Source organism: Crocuta crocuta, unplaced genomic scaffold, assembly GCF_008692635.1.
Source record: "Crocuta crocuta isolate KB4526 unplaced genomic scaffold, BGI_CrCroc_1.0 scaffold130, whole genome shotgun sequence".
Taxonomy (NCBI): Eukaryota; Metazoa; Chordata; class Mammalia; order Carnivora; family Hyaenidae; genus Crocuta; species Crocuta crocuta.
In genome coordinates, this window is record NW_027527920.1 from 16,542,004 (window position 1) to 16,563,240 (window position 21,237).

Here is a 21,237-nt window from a genome sequence, read left to right on the forward strand (position 1 = left end):
GCTTTTCCTGTTTTTGACCGATTAGCAAACTGAAGCTTCGAGAGATTACCAATATTGTCCTAAGTCATGCAGCTAATCAATAGAGAAGTCTTTCTCCTTCCCTAGCCCTCCCACCAAGTATGTGTTTACCCTCAGTAGCCTCAAAGCAAGGGACACTAGAAGAGTTTTCTGAGCCCCAGCCCTTGTAGCTGGTGATCATTTCCCACTTCCTAACATCTTCCAAGTGTGCTTAAGCTCCTGTGTTTCAGCTTATCCAAAACGGCTCTGGTTTCCCAATGGACATAGCAATAGCTTGGATGTTGTACATCCCTGTATTCCCTGAAGCTGTCTTGGCAATAGTCCAGGGGCCAACCTGTCTAATCCAGATAGATCTTCTGGTTTCTTTCTCCAAGAACAGTCTTTGGGAAATTCACTGAAATTTTTGAAATTAGCAATAATGTCTGAATTAGGCTCTATTTCCAGTATAAGTGTTTTGATCAGGTATGGTGAAGTGTACATGGATACTTATGATTCCAGATAAGTCCCCACATGTCACAAAAGCTGGAGTAAAACCTTATGAAGGACTAGATGAAGAATCCAATGGATCAAGGATGATGCCAAGATTTTTGTTTTGAGACTGAGTAAATGATGGCGTAATTTTTCTGACACTGGGAAGACTGAGAAGCAGTTTAGTAGGGAGCTTGCAGGGAAATGTTTTGATCTTTAAACTCTTCCCTCACACCCCATATCCAATCTCTCACCAACCCTATCATTTTTACTTAAAAATATGCCAATTCCAACACTTCTCACTAACCTACCACTTATCCCTATATCAGTCCAGGCTCACCCAGGAGAAGAGAAACCACTTAAAACAGAGAAGATTTGATGCATGAAATTTATCGCACAAGTGATGTGAGAAGTGGAAAGCCAAATGGGATGGTGAGACAACCCAGAGATGAACAACCCTAGGAAGCTGCTGCCATGTCCAGGCTAGGAGGACAAAAGAAGGGTCGTTATCACCCAGAAGAAGCTGGATCCATGGTGATGTCATATGGCAGATGCCAGAGCCATTACAGAGACAGAGACAGAGGAGGAAAGAGATGACCTGGCTTTCCCCCATTCCTACCAACAGTGCCTAAACCTGGCCAGAAATCAGCTGATGGGGAGCCTGGAAAATGCAGAATGCAGGGACCAGGCAGCAGAGGAATGGAAGGGAGAAGAATGGGTCTGAGAACAAACAGGCCCAGCTGGCACATACCCTAATTCAAGCCATCATCATCTCTTAACTGATTATGACAATAGTCTCCTAAGTCTTCCCCCTGCTCCCACTCTAACTTCTCCTGCTGATAGGGTAAGATAAGATGACTGTAAGAAAGAGACCCAAAAATTCCCTCTCTTACTGCTTAAAGAAAAACATTTTTTTTCTGTCTCTCCTAGGTTGATGGGGAGATTTGCTCTTGTAGTGATTCAGAGATGAGGGTTGCTTCTAAGTCATTGCTTCTCCATCTCCTTGGGTATTATCATTTGCATAGTCCAAACTGGGTCACTGCTGTGTCTGGGTTGTGGCTTCCAGAAAAGGAAAAAGTTGGACATTCAGGGTAAGGATTTCTTCTTTATCTGGTGATTCAAATATATCACGCATAATTTTACTCACATTCTATTGGCATATACTTGAGCACATACCCACATGTAGCTACAAGGAAGACTGAGAAATGTAGTCTTTAGTCAAGGAGCTTTTGGACTAAAGGATAGGTTGAATTTGGAGCTTATGACCATACCTGCTATAATCTATACACCAATCACAGTCAGGATGTTCCATATAAAAAATAAATAAGTCCGAGGGCGCCTGGGTGGTTTAGTCAGTTAAGCGCCTGACTTCACTCAGGTCATGATCTCACGGTTCGTGGGTTTGTGCCCCATATCAGGCTCTGTGCTGACAGCTCAGAGCTGTAGCCTGCTTCGAATTTTGTGTCTCCCTCGCTCTTTGCCCTCCCCCACTCACACTCTATCTCTCTCTCCTTCAAAAAATAAACATTAAAAAAATTTTTAATAAAAATTAAAAAAAAATAAGATCCTGTCTCTCCTTTGCTCACAGCTCTTTAAAGACTTCCCATTGCCCTTATACTTAAATCCAAATTCCTTGTCATGGAGTACAAGACTTCAGGTTCTAACACCTGCCTACCATTTTTACCTCATTCCTATTACTGGTAATAGGATCCTTGATATGCTGCGTTTGCTAATTTCTGAAGTATAAATACTTCCTCCATGGCTCATATCAAGCTAACAATGAAACATCACTGAATATGAGGTTGGGAAGAGATGCATAATTTCAGCTCTTATAAGCTAGTGTAAGCAGGCTTTGGCACACTGTTGCCTACCATTCTTCCAGTTACTCAAATTTCTCCAGCCACATTAGTTTCTTTGCTGTTCCTCTAACACAGTGGTTCTTAAAGTGTGGTCCCCAGAACAGCAGCAGCATCATCACTAGGGAACTTGCTGGATATGCAAATTCCTGGGCCTCTTCCCAGACTTACTGAAAAAGAGTGTGTGTGAGGAGCCAGCATGTTTTCTAACAAAATCTTGAGTTGATTACAGCGCATGCTTAAGTCAGAGAACCACTGCTCTGATATAATAGTATTCTTCCCTTCTCAGGCCCTGCTGCATCCCCACCTAATACTCTCCTCCTCCAGATTTTTATGTTATCCTCCTCTGTTAAAATATTACTTCCTTGAAGAAGCCATTTCCCTGCCAACCCCACTCGATGCCCCTTACTAGAATGTAAGCTGACCACAGGGAATTTGTCCTGTTCCCTGCATCTCCAGCAGCAAAAAAACCAAAAAACCAAAAAACAATGCCTGGTACACGCTAGTCAAAAGGAAGTATATGTCAGGTGGATTAACATATTATATAATTTATGTCGGTATTAGTCTTATATTCTAAACCAATGCATTGAAAAATACAAAAAGACATACGAGAGAGAGGACAATTACAATCGGACCTTTAGAGACCATCTATCTTTCTGTCACCTCTTTAAATGTGAAATTCAACACACATATATAGTAGTTCAGGTATAAGTTACATAAAAATATTTTAAGGTAAAAATCACCCAACATTTCTATTTATCAGTTGTTTCTGGCTCTTTTTATAGGGGAGGGGAGCAGCCTTATTAAGATATAATTCACATACCACACAATTTGCCCACTTACAATGTACAATTCAGTAGTCTTTAGTATATTCACAGAGTTATGCATCCACCAACACGATCAATGTTAGAATATTGTCAGTTTTGTCAGCTCTCCCATCTCTAGGCAACCACTGTTTTTTCTGTTTCTATGAGTTTGTCTATTCTAGGTATTTCATATAAATGAAATAATAAAATATGTGGTCTTTTGTGACTTGTTTCTTTCACTTAGCATAACATTTTCAAGGTTCATCCATTTTGTAACATGCATCGGAACCTCATTTTTTAAATTGCCAAATAATATTTCATTGTATGGATATAGCACATTTTATTTATCCATTCCATCAGTTGATGTACATTGGGTTGCTTCCACTTTTTGGCTATAACCATGCTGTTATAAGCATTAATGTACAAGGGTTTTTGTGGATATATGTTTTCATTTTTCTCGGGTATAATTTAGTAATAGAATCAACGAGCCAGATGGCCATATGGTAACTCTGCATTTAAACTTTTGAAGAATGACCTGATTGTTTTCCAAAGAAGTCACACAATTTTGCATTCCCGCCAGTAGTGTATAAGGGTTCCAGTGTATCCACATCTTTCCTAATACTTGCTATCATCTCTATTTTTTATTATAGCCATCCTAGTAATTTGGAGTGGTATTCACTGTGGTTTGGATTTGCATTTCCCTAATGACTAATGATATTGACCACCTTTTCATGTGCTCATTGGCTATTTGTATGTCTTCTTCAGAGAAATGTGTATTAATATCCTTTGCCAATTTTTAAGATGGGTTGTCTTTTTATTGTTGAATTAATAATTCTTTGAATATTTTAGATAGAAGTACCCTATCAGAAATATGATTTGCACATTTTTCTCTTATTCTGTGTTTTGTCTATTCCTTTCTTGATGGTGTCCTTTTAAGTGCTGAAGTTTTTAATATTGTCAAAGTCCACTTCATCGTTTCTCTTTTATTGCTTGTACTTTTGATGTCATTTCTAAGAAACTACTGCTAAATCTAAAGTCATGCAGATATATGCCTCTGTGTTCTACTAAAAATTTTACACTTTATCTTTGATTAATTTGAGTCAATCTTTGATCCATTTAGGTCTGTGATCTATTTTGACTTAAATTTGTCTATGGTATGAGGTAGGAGTCCAATTTCATTCTTTTGCATTCAGGTAAATAGTTCTCACAGCATAATTTTTTGGAAAGACTGTTCTTTCCCCACTGAATTGTCTTGGCACACTCATTGAACATCAGTTGACTATAAATGTGAGGGATTATATCTGGACTCTCGATTCCATTCCATTTATATGTCTGTCTTTCTGCCAGTGCTTCTGGTCCTTTTAATCAGTGTCCATTTGGTCATATATTAGAGTCAATTTCATTGCATAAACATATGCTTTATTCTAAAGCAACTCTATCTGCATGTTTTTCATTCCACAACTAACAAAATGTAGTCAGTTTGGGCCTCTTAGGAGAGGGGAGGGCTGCAATTTATAAAAGGGAATGAACTACTTCAAATGAGTGGAAACTTTTCTGAATACCAAAAGATGGAATTGGAAATTGAATACCAAAAGAATGGTAATATTAAAATGATGATTACCTCATCTAAATTTTATATATTGTAGCTATCTCCTTCTTAGAAAAGAGGTAGGTATTTATAGGCACAATGCAAATAAATAATAAATAAAATATTTGAAGACACTTATATTGCTTGGCATTATCAGTAAAAGGTTTTAATATCCTAATGAAAATTCAGCCAATTAGTTCTCCTGCCTTTCTGACAAAATAAATGATTCTTCTTGAGAAACTGTGATGCCACATTTCACCGATACTCCTCTGTTCACTCTTGTCCCACTGTTCTCATGTCTGAAGTCCTAGAATTGCTCCTCTGTTGATTTATGTTGATGAAAACAATTGCATTCTCTTTTGTCCAAAAGAAAAGATTTATTCTACCCACTGTGAAAGTGGAAGTACCAAGAAGTCTCATCAGATGTAGCTTTGGACACCATCCTAAAGTAATTTTATCTCAAAAAAATCCAACATGAAGATATGCTGTGGCCAATATTTTTATTGTGGACAGCTAGAACTTCAAGTGATAGTACTCTAGAATCTAAATGAAACTTGCCTCAGTTGAGGGGTGGGCATTGTTTTTCAAGAGCTTTAATTCACTAGTACACAGGAAACATCTTTTTCCAAGTACATTTTCAGTTTTCAAAACCATGTGTTATTTACAGAAAATAGAATTCATATGTTTTTGATTCCTTTACACTTAACTCATTAAAAAATTCTTGTTAAACCACTTGGTATTCAAGGACTTTTCAGTTTTCTAAATAAGTTTCCAAAAGCCTTCTCAAAGATATGAAATAGTGTTAAATAAATATGTACATGAGTTTCCAAACCATGTTCATAATTTGTCTTTAGAATTTTGTGCCTTTAATTAGTAAAATGTGCTTTTCTACTACCAGAAAGAGACAAATGTGTGAAAATTTATCATTTGTCAATGCAAGAAAACCTAAATGGTCAAATAAGTTTTAAGTATCATTAGAAATCAACAAATAATTTAATGATGCACATATATGCTACAAATAAATGTCACATAAACATCAGAAATTAAGGAAGGAGAAAGTGAATGAATAATTATTGAGCACTTTTTGGATACTATGTACTTAGCAATAACTTTACATACAAAGAATTTCATCCTTAGGAGATGGATATTTTTATCACATTTTCACAGACGAGAAAACTTGAGGCTCAGACAAGCAAAATGATCTTCCAAAGTTCACACAACTAATAAGTCAGAGCCAGGATTCAAACAAAGGTCTGTGCAATTCCTAGGTCCATGTTATTTCTACTATCTATGAACCCACTAGATTTGAAGTTAAGAGAGGATGTGGAGAAACGGGCACCTTCCTATACTGTTGTGGGAATGTAAAGTGGTGCAGCCCCTCTGGTATTATGAGCATGAATAAACCTTAGCTTTCTTGACATAGAATGGGAACAATAATACTCACCTTATAAAGCTGCTGTTAGAAGAAATGAGGTAATGTGCATGTGAACATACCTGGACTGAGTTGGATTGGTTTTCTTGTCTCCAGCCTTTCCCCATTTCAATAAATTTCTCGTAAAGCATTACTTAAATCTTGGAAGTTGTAGATTTCATGTCTATTCTATCTTCCAAATTTTTTAATGATTCCCTAAAACCTTATACTGTCATTAATAATTCATGCTGATTTTGTTCTAAATTAACATATTCAACTCCATCGCCTTTTATTCCCTCAATAAAACTTTAACCTCAGTCAGATTAATTTACTACCACACCCATAAATCAACATGTATGCTATAATTTTTAAAAATTGCAGTAAAGGAGCACATGGGTGCCTCAGTAGGTTAAGCATTCAACTCTTGATTTTGGCTCAGGTCATGATTTCACAGTCATGAGATTGAGCCCCATTATCAGGCTCTGTGCAGTGTGGAGCCTTCTGGAAATTCTCTCTCTCTCTCTCTCTCTCTCTCTCTCTCTCTCTGTCTCTCTCTCCCCCTCCCCCATTCATGCTTTCCCCCTCTCTCAAAAAAAAAAAAACATTTAACAAAATTAAAAACTAAAAATCGCAGTAAAATATATATAACATAAAATTTATCATTTTAACTATTTTTAAGTTTACAATTCAGTGGCATTAACCAGTTCACGTTATTGTGCAACCATCATCACTTTCCCACGCTACACTTTTTCAAGCAACATTTCACCATATCCCTAATTGAAAGTCTCTTCCCACTTCTATTTATCTAACTCTTAGTCCTCTTTTATAATTAGATGCAAACCCCATCACCCATGAAATCTTCCCTTACTCTATTCACCTGACTTGTATCACATGTTGAAAGAAGTTTAAGGTACTGGTTAAAGGTACAGACTCTGGGTCAGATACTTTGAGTTCAAATTCTATCTGTGTTACTCTTTAACTATATGGTCTTGGACAAGGAAATCAAACTCTTAGTGTCTGGCGTGTTTATCGAAATGATTTCAAAATTTGTCCACACAAAAGCCTGAACATAAATGTTTATAACAACTTTAATTATAGTTGCCAAAAACTAGAAGCCGTCAAATGTCCTTAAATAGGTGAATGAATAAACAAACTATGGTATATCCAGGCAATGGACTATTATTCAGCAAAAAAAAGAAAGCCATGAAAAGTCATGGATAAACCTCAAATGCATATTGCTAAGCAAAACAAGCCAATCTGAAAAGGCTACCTACTCTATGATTCCAACTATGTGACATTCTAGTAAAGAGAAAATTATAGAGACAATAAAATGATCAGTCATTGCTAAGGGTTTGGGGAGAGGGAGACATAAATAGGTGGAGCACAGGGGATTTTGAGGGCAGTGAAACTATTCTGTATCATCTACAATGGTGCATACACAACATTATGCATTTGTCAAAACTCCTAGAACAGGGGGCACCTAGGTGGCTCAGTTGGTGAAGTGTCTGGCTCTTGGGTTTCGGCTCAGTTTGTGATCTCGCAGTTCATGAATTTGAGCCCCAAGCTGGGCTCTGGGCTAAGAGTGTGGAACCTGCCTGGAATTCTTCCCCCCAGCCCCCTTTGTCTCTCTGTCTCTCTCTGCCCCTCCTCTCCTCACATGCTCTCTCTCCCTCGATCAAAATAAATAAATAAACTTAAAAAAAAAAAACCCTCTTAGAGCAGTACAAAGCAGAATGAACCCTAATGTAAATTGCAAACAATTGCAACAGATGTACCAAATTAATGTAAGTTGTTAATAATGGGGGAAACTAAGGTGGAGAAGCAAGAAGGGTTAAATGGGAACTTTGTACCTCCTGCTCAATTTTTCTGAAAACCTAAAACTGTTCTAAAAATAAAGTCTATAGGGGTGCCTGGGTGGCTCATTTGGTTAAGGGTCTGACTGGCTCAGGTCATGATCTCACAGTTCATGGGTTAGAGCCCTACATCAGGCTCTGTGCTGACAGCTTGGAACCTGGAGCCTGATTTGGATTCTGTGTCTCTCTCTTTCTCTGCCACTCCCCAACTTGTGCTCTGTCTCTCTCTCAAAAATAAATAGGGGCGCCTGGGTGGCTCAGTTGGTTAAGCGTCAGACTATGGGTCAGATCATGATCTTGCGGTTCCTGAATTCAAGCCCTGCAACAGGCTCTGTGCTGACAGCTTGGAACCTGGAGCCTGATTCAGATTCTATGTCTCCCTCTCTCTCTGTTCCTCCCCCACTCATGCTCTGTCTCTCTTTATCTCTCAAAAATAAATAAATGTTAAAAATTTTTAATTAAAAAACTTAAAAAATAAAAATAAAATCTGTTAATATAAAAAAACTAAAAAATTATAAAATCTGTAACAAAAAGATATCTAGGAAACCCTCAAATATCTGTAAACTAAATATTACATTTCTAGATAATCTATGTGTCAAATAAGAAATCAAGACAATTTGAATTGAGGCAAAGTAATTTGCTGAAATGTATGGAAATGAAAACACAATAAATCAAATTTGTTAGATGTAGCTACATCTATACTTAGAAATTTATAGCACTAAATGCCTTTGTTAGAAAATAAGAAAGGTCTCAGTTCAGTGACCTCAGCTTTCACCATAAGACACTGGATAAAGAAGTGAAAGCCACGTCCAAAATAAGCAAAAGAAAGGAAATAAAACATATCAGAGCAGAAATCAATAAAATGGAAAAAAGAAAAACAAATTTTCCTTGGGAAAATGAAAAAAAGAATTAATAAACTTTTAGCCAGATTGATTAGAAAAAGAGAAGACACAAACTAACAATATTTGGAATGAGAGAGGAGACATCAATATATATTCTTCAGACGTTAAAAGCTTAAGGAGAATATTATGAACAACTTTATGGCAATATATCTGACAACTTAGATGTCATGGATAGATTATATGAAAGACAGAGACTGCCAAAGCACATCCAAGAAGAAATAGAAAACCTAAATATATGTATGTCTATTAAAGAAATTGAATGTGTAATTTAAAATTTTCCTACAAAGAAAAATCCAGGCCTGGGTGCTTTCCTGGTGAATTCAGCCAAACATTTAAGGAAGAAAGTAATAGCACTCCAAAAAATTAAAGGAGTGATGATCACTTCCCAGCTCTGGAAGGCCAGCATTACTTTAATACCAAAACCAGACACAGACATTAGAAGAAAAGAAAACCTCTCTTCTTTGTAAAGTTATATATTCTATTTTTACTCTCAATCCTTCTGACAAAGGAGCCTAAAGATATTGGAAAAAATGTTAGGTTTTTTTTTTCCCCCTAAAAAGCATTGTAGAGCCCAAATTATGGCCAAATCCAAGAAAACAAGAAAACACTAGACTCTGGAGACAGAAGCAGAGCACTGATACACTGAGGCTGTTTTTACTCTGAGGGAAGTTATTGCTCTGGGCAGGTTTGGACATTGGTTTTAGCTATCTCACATGTAAGAAATCAGAATTGAAACCCAAGTCGTGCCCACAGTGAGGGCAAGGGTAACATAGTGGACAACCCCTTCTGCATTGAAGTGATGTCACCCTCAAAGCAAAAGAAAACCTGAAATATATATACCTACCCATACATACAGAGGACTGAAGAAAATGTTGCCTTGGAGGTGTAAAAAAAAAAAGGAGAAAACTCCCGGAGAGGCCCGTGGCTATGGGCTCACTCTTCACAAGAATTAGAGACCTGGATTTGAATGGTCCATTGAACATGAGGCCTTGAATTTGTATAATTTTGTTCTAAACTGGTAAAAGAAAATTCTTTCTAAAAGAAGGTACATTTATGTTAGACTTCAAAGAATCCTTCCACATAATATTTTAGGGACAATAAACAGTGCACAGTAAAACACAGGTGCACATACACAAACATACACACAAGGAAACCATTCCATGAGAAAAATGACAGAAATAAAATATAGCAGATATTGGAATTAATAGACAGGAGATTTTTTTTAAAAATATGGCTTACTATACTTAAATGAAAAACAAACAAAATAATCACAATAGTCTAAAAGGTGGCTGATAAGATTTTTAAAAGAACCAATGATGTTATACATAAATTAATGCAATATAAAACATTTAAAAATGAGTGTTTAAATATGAGCAAATTAGAAAATATTTTAGAAGAAGTTTTCCAGAATGCAACACAGATAGACAAAAAGAGATAGGAAATATAGAAGAAAAGTTAGGAGACATAGAGGGGAAATCTAATATTCATTTAATCAGAGTTCCAAAAGGAGAGGAAGGAGAGAATGGAACAGAGGCAATGCTTAAAGAAATAATGACCAAAGATGTTCCAGAAATGAACAAGAATCTCACTTCAAATGACTTGACCATCTCACGTAGCTCTCAAATATTTGCAACATGGGCTATTCCATTTTTAAAATACTGCTTCCTTTGTGCTATAAAAATTAGTAGCTTCACTTATGTGCTGCTTACCAGATAAGTCATTTAAACAGCTGCTTTCATACTTGATAATTGCAATTTTAGACATCTTAGAGAAATACTATATTAAAAGCAGGCAAGTTTCAGGTGGCCTATTCCGTAAAAACTAATTAATAGTACCTACATATTGACGCTCTGTGGATATTTTAGTATAACAGATTTTAATGCAAAGTGTGATGGTGGCATTTAACATTTTCCAGACCAAAATTATTTCTGCCATGCTTTATGGTATGGAACTCTGTAATATCAGTTACCCATTTCTTAGTAGTTTAGAGGGGGCACAAACGACTTTCTGAAGACAATTTTATCCTTATTCCTAGTACTTTATTTTTTTGGCACAGCTCCAAGTACCAGGTAGAGTGACTTTTTACACAGGCATCTTTTTGCATGTTTTAATATTCACCAGAAAATGTCAAAGCTACCCCCCAGCTCCAATGATTATTAAAACATAAGGCTCTGTACTTAATTAGTGACAATGAATAGCTGTATTCTAGGTATTTCTCAGGTGGGTTAATTTCAAATTCAGAGCTGTTCACTATTCTTTTTTGAAGCTTAGATGAAAGAAACACTAAGAAGGACTATCTAGAGGATTTGTAATTCATCCATTTCTCTGGCTACACTGAAATCTACTCCCAGATTAAGGCATGCCATACATAGAGTCTTGCCTATGATGATCTAATGGAGAAATTATTTTTTGGTTTGAATTCAAGCATAGTTTTGCTTTTCTAAGAAATTGGTTTGCTTTTTGCCTTAGAATGATATGAAACTTTCTTAACCTTTCTTCCCTTTTGACTGACTTTCTTATATTTAATTTATTTGATATTTCCATATTATTTATATATTTTCTTTTTTGAAACAAAGCATTGTATAGAAACATTTAAAAACAATAATTATCTAAATATTTATGCACTCAACATCAGAGCACCTGACAAAACTAAAAGGAAAAATAAGCAGCAATACAATAATAGCTGAGGATTTTAGTACTGAGGATTGGTTGTTCTCAGACAACCAATAAGAAAAGAGTGGATTTGAACAACACTGTAGACCAACTAGTCCTAACAGACATGTACAGAATATTCCATCCAATAGCAGCCAAATATACATTTTTCTCAAATTCATGCAGATAATTCTCCAGGATATATCATATGTTAGGCCATAAAACAAGATGTACAAATTTAAGAAGATTGAAATCACACTAAGTACCTTTTATGACCACAATTGTATAAGACAAGAAATTAATAAGAGGAAGAAATCTGGAAAATTCACAAATACATGGAAATTAAACAATACAATCATGAACAACCAATGTATCAAAGAAGAATCAAAAGAGGAATTAAAAAATACCTTGAGACAAACAAAAATGGAAATACAACATTACAAAACTTGTGGGATGCAGCAAAAGCAATTTAAGAGGAAAGAAGTTTATAGCAATAAATGCATACATCAAGAATAAAGAAAGATCTCAAATAAACATTCTAATTTTGTTCCTTAAGGAACTAGAAAAAGAAGAACAAACTAAGCCCTAAATTAGTGGAAGTAAGGAAATACGAAAGATTAGAGTAGAAATAAGTGAAATAGAGAACAGGATAACTATAGCAATGATCGGCAAAACTAAGAGTTGGTTCTTTGAAAAGATAAACAAAGTTGACAAACCTTTAGCTTGACTGAACAAAGAGCACCCAAGAATAAAGTTGTACATCAAAAAGGAGACATTACAACTGATAAACAATACAAAGAACCATAAGAGACTATTATGAATGATTATATGCCAACAAATTAGACAACCTAGAAGAAATGAATGCATGTCTTGGAAACATGCAACCTACCAAAATGAATCATCAAGAAAGAAAAAATCTGACTTTTTTTGTCAAATTATTGACTAATAATTTGACAAAAAAATCAAATTAGTCAAATTATTGACTAATAATGAGTAAGTAATCTAAAACCTCCCAACAAAAAAGCTTAGGACCAGATGGATTTTCTGGTGGATTTTACCAATATTTAAAGAAGAATTAATGTCAGGGGCACCTTGGTGGCTCAGTCCGTTAAGTGTCTGACTCTTGATTGGGGCTCAGGTAATGATCTCATGATTTGATTTGTGAGATCAAGCCCCAGAGCCCCATGCTGGGCTCTGGGCTGATAGCTCTCTCTCCCTCTCCCTCTGTCTCTTCCCTGAGCATGTGCTGGCAATCAACATCACTAATCATCAGGGAAATGCAAATCAAAACCACAATGAAAATCATTCCACACCTGTTAGGGTGGCTATTATAAAATTTTAAAAGTTTTAAGTACTGACAAGGATGTAGAGAAAAAGGTACCATTATATTCTGTTGGTGGAAATGTAAACTGACCACTATGGAAAACAATACGGCAGTTCCTCAAAAAATTAAAAGTAAAACTACCATGGGGCGCCTGGGTGGCTTAGTCGGTTAAGCGTCCGACTTTCGCTTAGGTCATGATCTCGCAGTTCGTGGGTTCGAGCCCCGCGTCGGGCTCTGTGCTGACTGCCAGCTCAGAGCCTGGAGCCTGTTTCAGAGTCTGTATCTCCCTCTCTCTCTGACCCTCCTCTGCTCACGCTGTCTCTCTCTCTCTCTCTCTCCTAGAAATAAATAAAAAAAATAAAAAACAAAAAAACAAAAAAATAAAACTACCATATAATCCAGCAGTTCCACTTCTGGGTTATATCTAAGTGAAATGATATCTCTGTTTTGAAGAGATATCTGCACCCTGTGTTTGTTGCAGCATTATTTACATAGCTAAGACATGGAAACAACTTAAATGTCCATTGTTGGATAAATAGATTAAAAATGTTGCGTGTGTGTGTGTGTGTGTATTTCTCAGCCATAAAAAAAGAAGGAAATCCTGCCGTTTACCACAACATGGATGAATCTTGAGGTCAGTATGCTTAGTGAAATAAGTCAGAGAAAGACAGATACTGCATGGTCTTACTTCTATGTGGAATCTAAAAAAACCAAATTCATAGAAACAAAAAATAGATTGGTGGTTGCCAGAAGCAAAGGCTGGGAAATGGAGGAAATAGATGAAAATATTCAAAATTACAAACTTTCAGGTATAAGTTAAGTTTTGGGGATATAGAATATAGTAATGTACAAAGTGACTATAGTTAACAATACTGTATTGAATATTTGAAAGCTGCTAAGAGAGTATATCTTAAACATCTTATCACAAGAGAAAATGTAACTATGCGGGGTAATGGATGTTAACTAAACCTATAGTGGCAATCATTTTGCAGTATATACATATCTCAAACACTTATGGAATACATCTTAAACTCATACAGTGTTATATGTCAATTATATCCCAAAAAACTGAAAAAACTGAATATTGCTTTTGTAAATTCTTTGTCAATTATGTTTCATTGTGATGCACAGCTATGATCATGTTTTGGATAAAATGTGTTATATTTTTATTTCATGACTAAATGCTGTTTATGTGTCACTCAGTCAACATATTTATAGATTATGTTACATAGTTCTATTTGCTTATCACTTGCAAATATTATCACTTGTAATAACTAAAGAAATATGTCAGCCTATTTATGATCTAGTACCCTACCACTGTTTTAGAGCTTACACTTAGAAATGGAGACAGGACATGTACATAGCTCTGACTTCTGTTTTTTGAGATGGCCAATTTGATGCAGTTGTTGCAGACTCATCAAAATGGTCATGATCATAACAAAATATAAACTCAGTTGTGTTGTTTACACCTCATTCCTTCCCCCCAAATAATTCCCAAATCCCAGAGACTTAACATATTAAAGTTTCTTCTCACTCATCTTATAGTCTAGTGGATATTGATGTGTTTGCTGGGAGAATTGTTTCCGTTCCATCAATCATTCAGAAACCCCAGGTTACTTCTACCTTGTACCTCCACTGTTTTCTAGGGCTTCAAGTACTCTGGTAGGTCCTCTACATCTGACCAAGTGAAGAACAAAAAGGTCTGGGAAGAATGTTAAGAAGTTTTAGAGGCTGGGCTAGAGGTAATGTTAGAAAATACAGCTTCTCAAACTGTAGCAAAGGGCCACTTTTTAAAAACCTTCCAATCTGTTGCAGACTATTACTTTTGTAGAAAACAACAAAAATGTTGTGAGAATGTCCAATTTCTATAAAAGTTTCATTTTCACTTGCTATTCTTACCTTGTTATGGACCAAAAACAAACAAATCATGGAACAATACTGGTCTCTGAACCACGCTTCATAGCATTGATGTAAATTGCTTATTACATTCTGTTGTCCTGAGCTAGTTACCTGCTGCCACTTGAATGTAAAAGGGATAGGAAATGTTCAAAGGAGGAAATTAAGTGATTATTGCTGTCTTAATTTACCCTTCTGGTCCCAAATATCCATTTTTCTTTTCCTCCCATATACTAACCTATTTCCAAAGGTGATAACCCAAAGTCCCATCAAACTATTATGTCTAGTTTAAAGTCCCAGATGGTGCACAGATTTCTTCATCAGATCTGGATGCGACTTTTCTCAGTTTGGTGATCTATAAGCTAAAAAGACACATCATCCACTCCTCCCACCAGACTTTCACTCAATATACAATGGTAGAAGTGATGGAGGATAACTGCGAAAGACACTCTTGTTAGGAAAGGAGAAAAATGCAAGACAAGGCAGTTACAGAGTTATAGCAATTCTGAAATCCTGCTGACAAGACATTTTTGAAGGCCCTTTATACCAGGGATGAAGAAGTTTCCTTGGTTAGGGGTTAAGCTCTAATTATTCTGGTAAGATATTCTCTGTAACAGGGTTTTCCAGAAAAACAATCAATAGGTGTTAAATATAGAGGCAGATACATATCTTTATGTCTATGTATCTGTATCTATATATCTATCTAGTTGGAGAACAAAAAAGACAGTGGTGTATTCAGTACAAATCTGAAGGCTGAGAATAAGGGGAGCTGATGGTATAAGTCCTGGTCTGAGTCTAAAGGCCTAAGAACCAAGAGTGCTGACATCTGAGGGCAGGAGGAGATGAGCATCCTAGCCCAAGCAGAGAGAGTAAACTCACTCTCCCTCTGCCTTCTTTGTTCTATTTAGGCCCTCAACAGATTGTATGATGCCCATCCACATTGGTGAAGGCAATCTTCTTTGCTCAGTCTACCAATTCAAATGGTACTCTCTTTTGGAGACACTCTCATAGACACATCCAGAAGTAATGTTTTATCAGCTTTACTGAGCATTGCTTAGCCCAGTCAAGTCAATGTGTAAAGTTAACCAGGGTACTCTCTTTCTTCATTTCCTCTGGTTCTACACTTTGGAAAGTTTTCCTTGTTTATAATCTTCCATGGCCATATCTGAATGAAACTGTTCTCCCTGGAGACTGTATAGCTTTCATACTTGGAGAGGCTATGTGTCAACCAAAGATGGTTTCACAGCTTTAAATATGAAAATGATTTTACAAAACCACACTGAGATACTACCTCACGCCAGTCAGNTTTTAGATTAGGTGCCTTGCTACTTTGACAGTAGAGTTTCCTCAAAACTATAGTAGGCTTCTGATCCATTTGTTTCCAGTCAGTTCAATATTAATAACACCCAAAATTCTTTCTGAGACTATTTTAGGTTCAGTTCCCCAGGAGGAGATCCTGAGAAGAGGATTTGTGAAAATTGACTTATTAAGAACATTGCATATGAGTGAGGAAAGCAAGACAAGGAAGAAGAGGAAGCCAAGTTTATCACTAAGGATCCAGTTAGGAGATAGATACATACTAGTTGTTTAACAGAGAATTTTAAATAAAGAATTGTTAACAGCAAAAAGATAACACTAAATATTATGGAGGTAGTGACTACAGGAAACAGCTCCCATCTCTAGGGCTGAGGGAACAAAGAGGTTTGAATCACTAACACTGTCTTAGTTTGAGGTGCTATAACAAAAATACCATAGACTAGGTGGTTTACACAACAAACACTTCTTTTTTTTTTTCTTTAATGTTTATTTTTGAGAGGAGGATGAATGAGGGGGGAGGGGCAAAGAGAGAGGAAGACAGAGGATCTGAAACAGGCTCTGTGCTGATAGCAGAGAGCCCAACGCAGGGCTTGAACCCATGAGCCATGAAATCATGACCTCAGCCAAAGTCAGGCACTTAACCAGCTGAGCCTCCCAGGCTCTTCAAATGATAAACATTTGTTTCCCGCAGTTTGGAGGCTGGGAAGTCCAAGATCAAGTTGTGGCAGGTTCAGTGCCTGGTGAGAACCTGCTTCCTGGCTTGTAGACAGAAGAATTCTTGCTGTATCCTGGGGAGAGAGGGGGAGGGGGAAGAGGGAGGGTCAGAGAGAGAAAGAATGAATGAGAATGAGATCTTTATTACTTCTAAAGGCCCTATCTCCAAACACCATCACACTGGGGATTAGGGGTTCAACATAATGAACTTGGGGTAGGGAGGCCCAGATATGCAGTCCATAGCAAGGACTTAGAAGCTTGGAGGAATGGCCCCATGGAGCTGAAACTCAGACCTCTGAGAAGGTGGTGCTGGTGCTGGAGTCTGTGCTTGGAGGAGAGGTACCATAGAGCTGGGACCCAGACCACTGAGGAGGGGGTGATGTGTTGTGTACTTGAAATTTGCTAAGAGAATAGATTTTAAGCTTTCTCACCATACACATGTAAAGTAACTGTAACTGTGTGAGGGGATGGATGTGTTAATTAACCTCATTGTGGTAATCATTTCACGATGGATATGTATATCAAATCATTCTGTACACTTTATAATACAATTTTGTCAGTTACACCTCAGTAAAGCTGGGGAACAAATAATAGGTGTTACTTTGAGGCTATCTGAAACAGTAGATACTATCTGAAACAACGTGTAATCTGATCTTTTCCTAAGGGCTGTCATTTTGTTTAAATCCTACTGAGGTTTCCATGCTCAAAGCCTTTTAAATCATAGCTCTTTCTCTTCTGAATCTAGAAGTATTGTGTTTTCAAACTCTGCCAGGCCCCCAAATGCTGGATTCTATTTCCTTTCATTTGTTTTAAACTGATTGTTTTCCATGCCAATCTCTCTCTAGTAATATCTTCCTAATCACATAAAAAAAATCACCAACATCTACAGTTAATATTGTTTTCTGAAAGCTTACCTTAGAGCTAGAGAATATGTACTTGTACTGATCTGCCTTCTAAGGTATTGTAGACAACAGCCTAGCCAGTGCCTAATATGAATCTTTGGTTATCCAGCCTACTACATGGTTCCTTAATTCCCACATGACTGCTATGCTAAACTAATGTCACATATTTTGGATTTTTTGTTATAGTAGGCCATTATTTCTATTATTAATCGAGGTTAGTGATTTAGTAATAAACAACCCTCAAATCTCAGTCATAACCCAGCTAAAGTTTATGTTTTGCTCTAATCAGTACAGTCAAGATCAGGGTATTAGATGTGCTTCATGAAATTTTTAAGAGAACTGGGGTCCTTCCATCTACTGTTACTGCCATCCCTTAGCTCCTTAGAATTTTCTGTATCTGTCTGACCGATTTGTGAAAAACAAAAAGAAACTACAACTCACTGGAGGCTTTAAGGGTCAGGCTTAGACTGGCCAATCATTGCTTCTGCCTACATTGCACTGGTCAGAAATAGTTACATGGCCTGATATAAAAAGAGCTAAGAAATGTGGGTTTCCTGGGCATCCAAGATGGTGAATATTTGTCTCCATCGCAATTAGGATACTTTCACTTGCAAGTAACAGAAAGTCCACTTAAACTGGCTTTGTCAGGGAGCAAGCTGTTTTTATTCTCTTAGATTTATTTTTTTGAGGACTTGGAATAAAAGTGACAGAAGGACAGGTTAGCCAAGAGAAAAGACAGATTTTAATCACATACCTTGTGGGGGAGTTTACAAAGAAATGTGACTCAAAGGAGTGATTAGAATATGGGGCTTATATACCATTTAAATAGGTGAAGGGGAAGGGAGAGGGCACTTACATGAAAACAATTGACCTCTTGGAAAGGGGTTGGGGGAGAAAGTGCACTTATGAGAAAATAAATGACATTTAGGAAAGATTAGGGCCCTTAGGAGAATAGATAGGAGATATGATAGTTTTGTGATAATGACTGTTTAGGTGTGGTGACAATTCTCATTGTCTCTGGTGATAAGAGCTAATCTTCCCTGGTTGCTCCCTGGGAGAAGATTTATGACAATTGAGATCTTTTGGGAGGCTCCACTTCTAGGCAGATAAGAGACTTCAGGAAGTCAAATGCCTTCAGCTAAAAATAATTTTTATGTCAGAGAGTCTTATTCTGGATCCCTTCTACTTAAACAGAAAAGGGAATTTATTGACTCATATAGTAGAGAAGTCTAAAGGTAGCAGGGGATTCAGGTTGGGTTTGATTTGGAGGCTTTGTGATGCTCTCAGGGATTGACTTCCTTTCCCTATGACTGAGTCACCTAGCCCTTCCTCTTCCACTTGTTAGCTTTATTCTCAGTTGGCTCTTCTTAGTAGAAAAAAAGGACAAAAGAGTTATAACTCTACCAGTATTCATATTCTAATGCCAATGCTATATCTTTCAGAGAAAGAAAGGACTTCTCTTTTGCCCACAAACAAAAATCCTGGGCTTTGCTCTAATTGGTTTATGAAACAAAAACTGGTTCAAAGGGAGGTAAGGGTGGTAATTCTAATAGTTTTATGCTGGCTGAACCATTCCTGGAATTGGATAGTGGTTATTCCATCCAAATTATATAGGTGGATACAATGCAGTGGTGGAATGGAAGCTAGGCAATCACCTAAATCCACTATAGTCAGGGAGGAGTGTGGAGCATGATCTCACTTGACAATAAGCATGCTGAGGATACTTAAAGAGTATGATTATAATGCGAAGGCGCAGAAAATATAACAAGCCAGAGAAAGAGAAGCACTTAAAAAATGATAGGAAAGTGTGGACAGTAAGTCAAGAGAACCAAGAGAGTCATGTTCTACAAGCCAAGGGAGGAGTTTTAAGGATGGAGTAGTAAAAAAAATCATTGAAATTACTTCATGCGGGTTGATTCCGTACTCATTGGAAATCCTTCCTAGTTTAGCTTCTCATGTAAATGTTTCCTTTGAGTGAAAATGTGCCAGCCAGGTTTTTCAGTCTTCAGAGCAGTTGTGCTTTTCATGAAAGGAAAGAAAGAGGGATAAATTGGTTTGTGTATCAGTCTCTATTAAGTTTGGTCGGCATGAATCATCCCCTGGATATAAATGAGCTCTAGGGTCTAACAACATTAAGTTTCTGTGTCTTTAAACTGAGGACCAAACTACAGAACACAGAGTGAAAATTTTCATTTTCATACCATAATGCTTTGCGAATCACTAGCATTATATTTGAAATATAATGATTTAAGAATAATACATGAAGATTTTTTGACATTTAACTTCCCAGTTTGTTATTTTAATTATTCTCTTTTCCTACAAAGTTTACTTTCAGGGGTAGCAAGAAAAGAGAAAGCTGGATAGACTATCCCTGATACCGATGGGTAAAGAGTAGGTCATGGTTACCTGTAGCCATTCCAGGTCTCTAGGGTTAATTCAGGTGGCCTCTGGGTAAGATTAATGTGGTAACCAATAATGAAGTGACCGGCATGCTAAATACCAAAGAAAAGCTGGGGGCAGTCTTGATGAGAAAGAAGAAACTAATTCAAATAGTCCAGGAGAATTAGTACAATTCAGTGATGGGTTTGTGCAGTGGTGAGTGTGTGTGTGTGTGTGTGTGTGTGTGTTAAGGATCTAACGAAGATAGACTGATCTTGTGAAGACAACTGGGAGAGGAAACTTTCCTTACAGATCAGAATATAATGTAGCAAGTACTTACGCAGGCAGTATCTTGGTTAAGTGTTCCTGTAAGTGCATTTCTCTTTTTTAAAGTTATTACAGGCAACCGTATGGCAGAGATTAAAGGAGACAAGTAAAATCGTAGGTTTGAAAAATAACATGGCAAAATTAGCCAATTATGAAAAGAACCTGGCTTGACTTCTCATCTGGTTTACATCTTCACGCCTCAGGAACGGTCTTTGTAATGGCGCCTCTCTCTCAAGTCTTACTTTCCAAGCCTGTGGAGAACTAGCTGTTACACACAGGGAGGATCTGGAACTCATGTTCCCAAGACTTCAGACCCGGTGCAGTCCCGATTTCGGGATCGCTGGGCCGATTGGGCCGACAAGCAGGCGGGCTCTCATCACCACGCGAGGCCCCGGCCCCAGCCTTCGCCCGCGGCCAGCGCGTGGTGGTGAGCCGCGGCCTTCGAAGGCCTGCGATGCTACGCACATGCCCGCGCCCGCCTCCCGCGTCTGCGAGAAGAAAGGGAGCCCGGACGCGCGGAGGCTGACCCGGAGCCTACCCATGAGGCAGCGCGCCGGCTCCACGAGAATTCCCCCCCACCCCCTTCCCACGGCTCAGCTGCTGCTCCGCAATGGGAGCCGCCGTCGCCGCCGTGTAGTTTTTCGTGCTCCTCCTTTTCCTCCTCCTCTTTCTCCTCCTCCTCAGGGCCCCAGTCAGGCCGATCCGCTCCGCTCACGGTAAGCGCCCCCCGCCCCCGCCCGCCCCGCGCTGCAGCAGGCAGAGGCCCTCCCGCGCGGCCTGCGCCGCCTCACTCCGGGGGCGCTGGGCCGGGGGTGGGGAGGCCG

At 37.8% G+C, this 21,237-nt stretch overlaps 1 protein-coding gene and 1 long non-coding RNA gene across 8 annotated transcripts in view; one reads left to right on the forward strand and one right to left on the reverse strand.

Moving 5' to 3' along the window:
* Nucleotides 1-16,575: 16,575 nt before the first annotated feature.
* On the reverse strand, nt 16,576-20,861 carry LOC144218298 (uncharacterized). Its single transcript, XR_013331103.1, has 3 exons — nt 20,427-20,861; nt 19,610-19,726; nt 16,576-16,879 (listed from the first exon to the last, which is right to left on the reverse strand). It is a non-coding gene; the product is annotated as an uncharacterized LOC144218298 (long non-coding RNA).
* A 158-nt stretch (nt 20,862-21,019) lies between these two features.
* Nucleotides 21,020-21,237, forward strand: part of ZNF280D (zinc finger protein 280D) — a 135,045-nt gene continuing 134,827 nt past the window's right edge. For 4 of the 7 annotated variants that reach the window (XM_077748108.1, XM_077748138.1, XM_077748133.1 and 1 more), the window contains exon 1: nt 21,097-21,129. The gene's annotated coding sequence lies outside the window, so the exon portion shown is untranslated. Of the gene's footprint in view, nt 21,130-21,237 lie in introns of all 7 variants that reach the window. The other 3 variants (XM_077748116.1, XM_077748122.1, XM_077748128.1) reach the window with 2 other exon arrangements.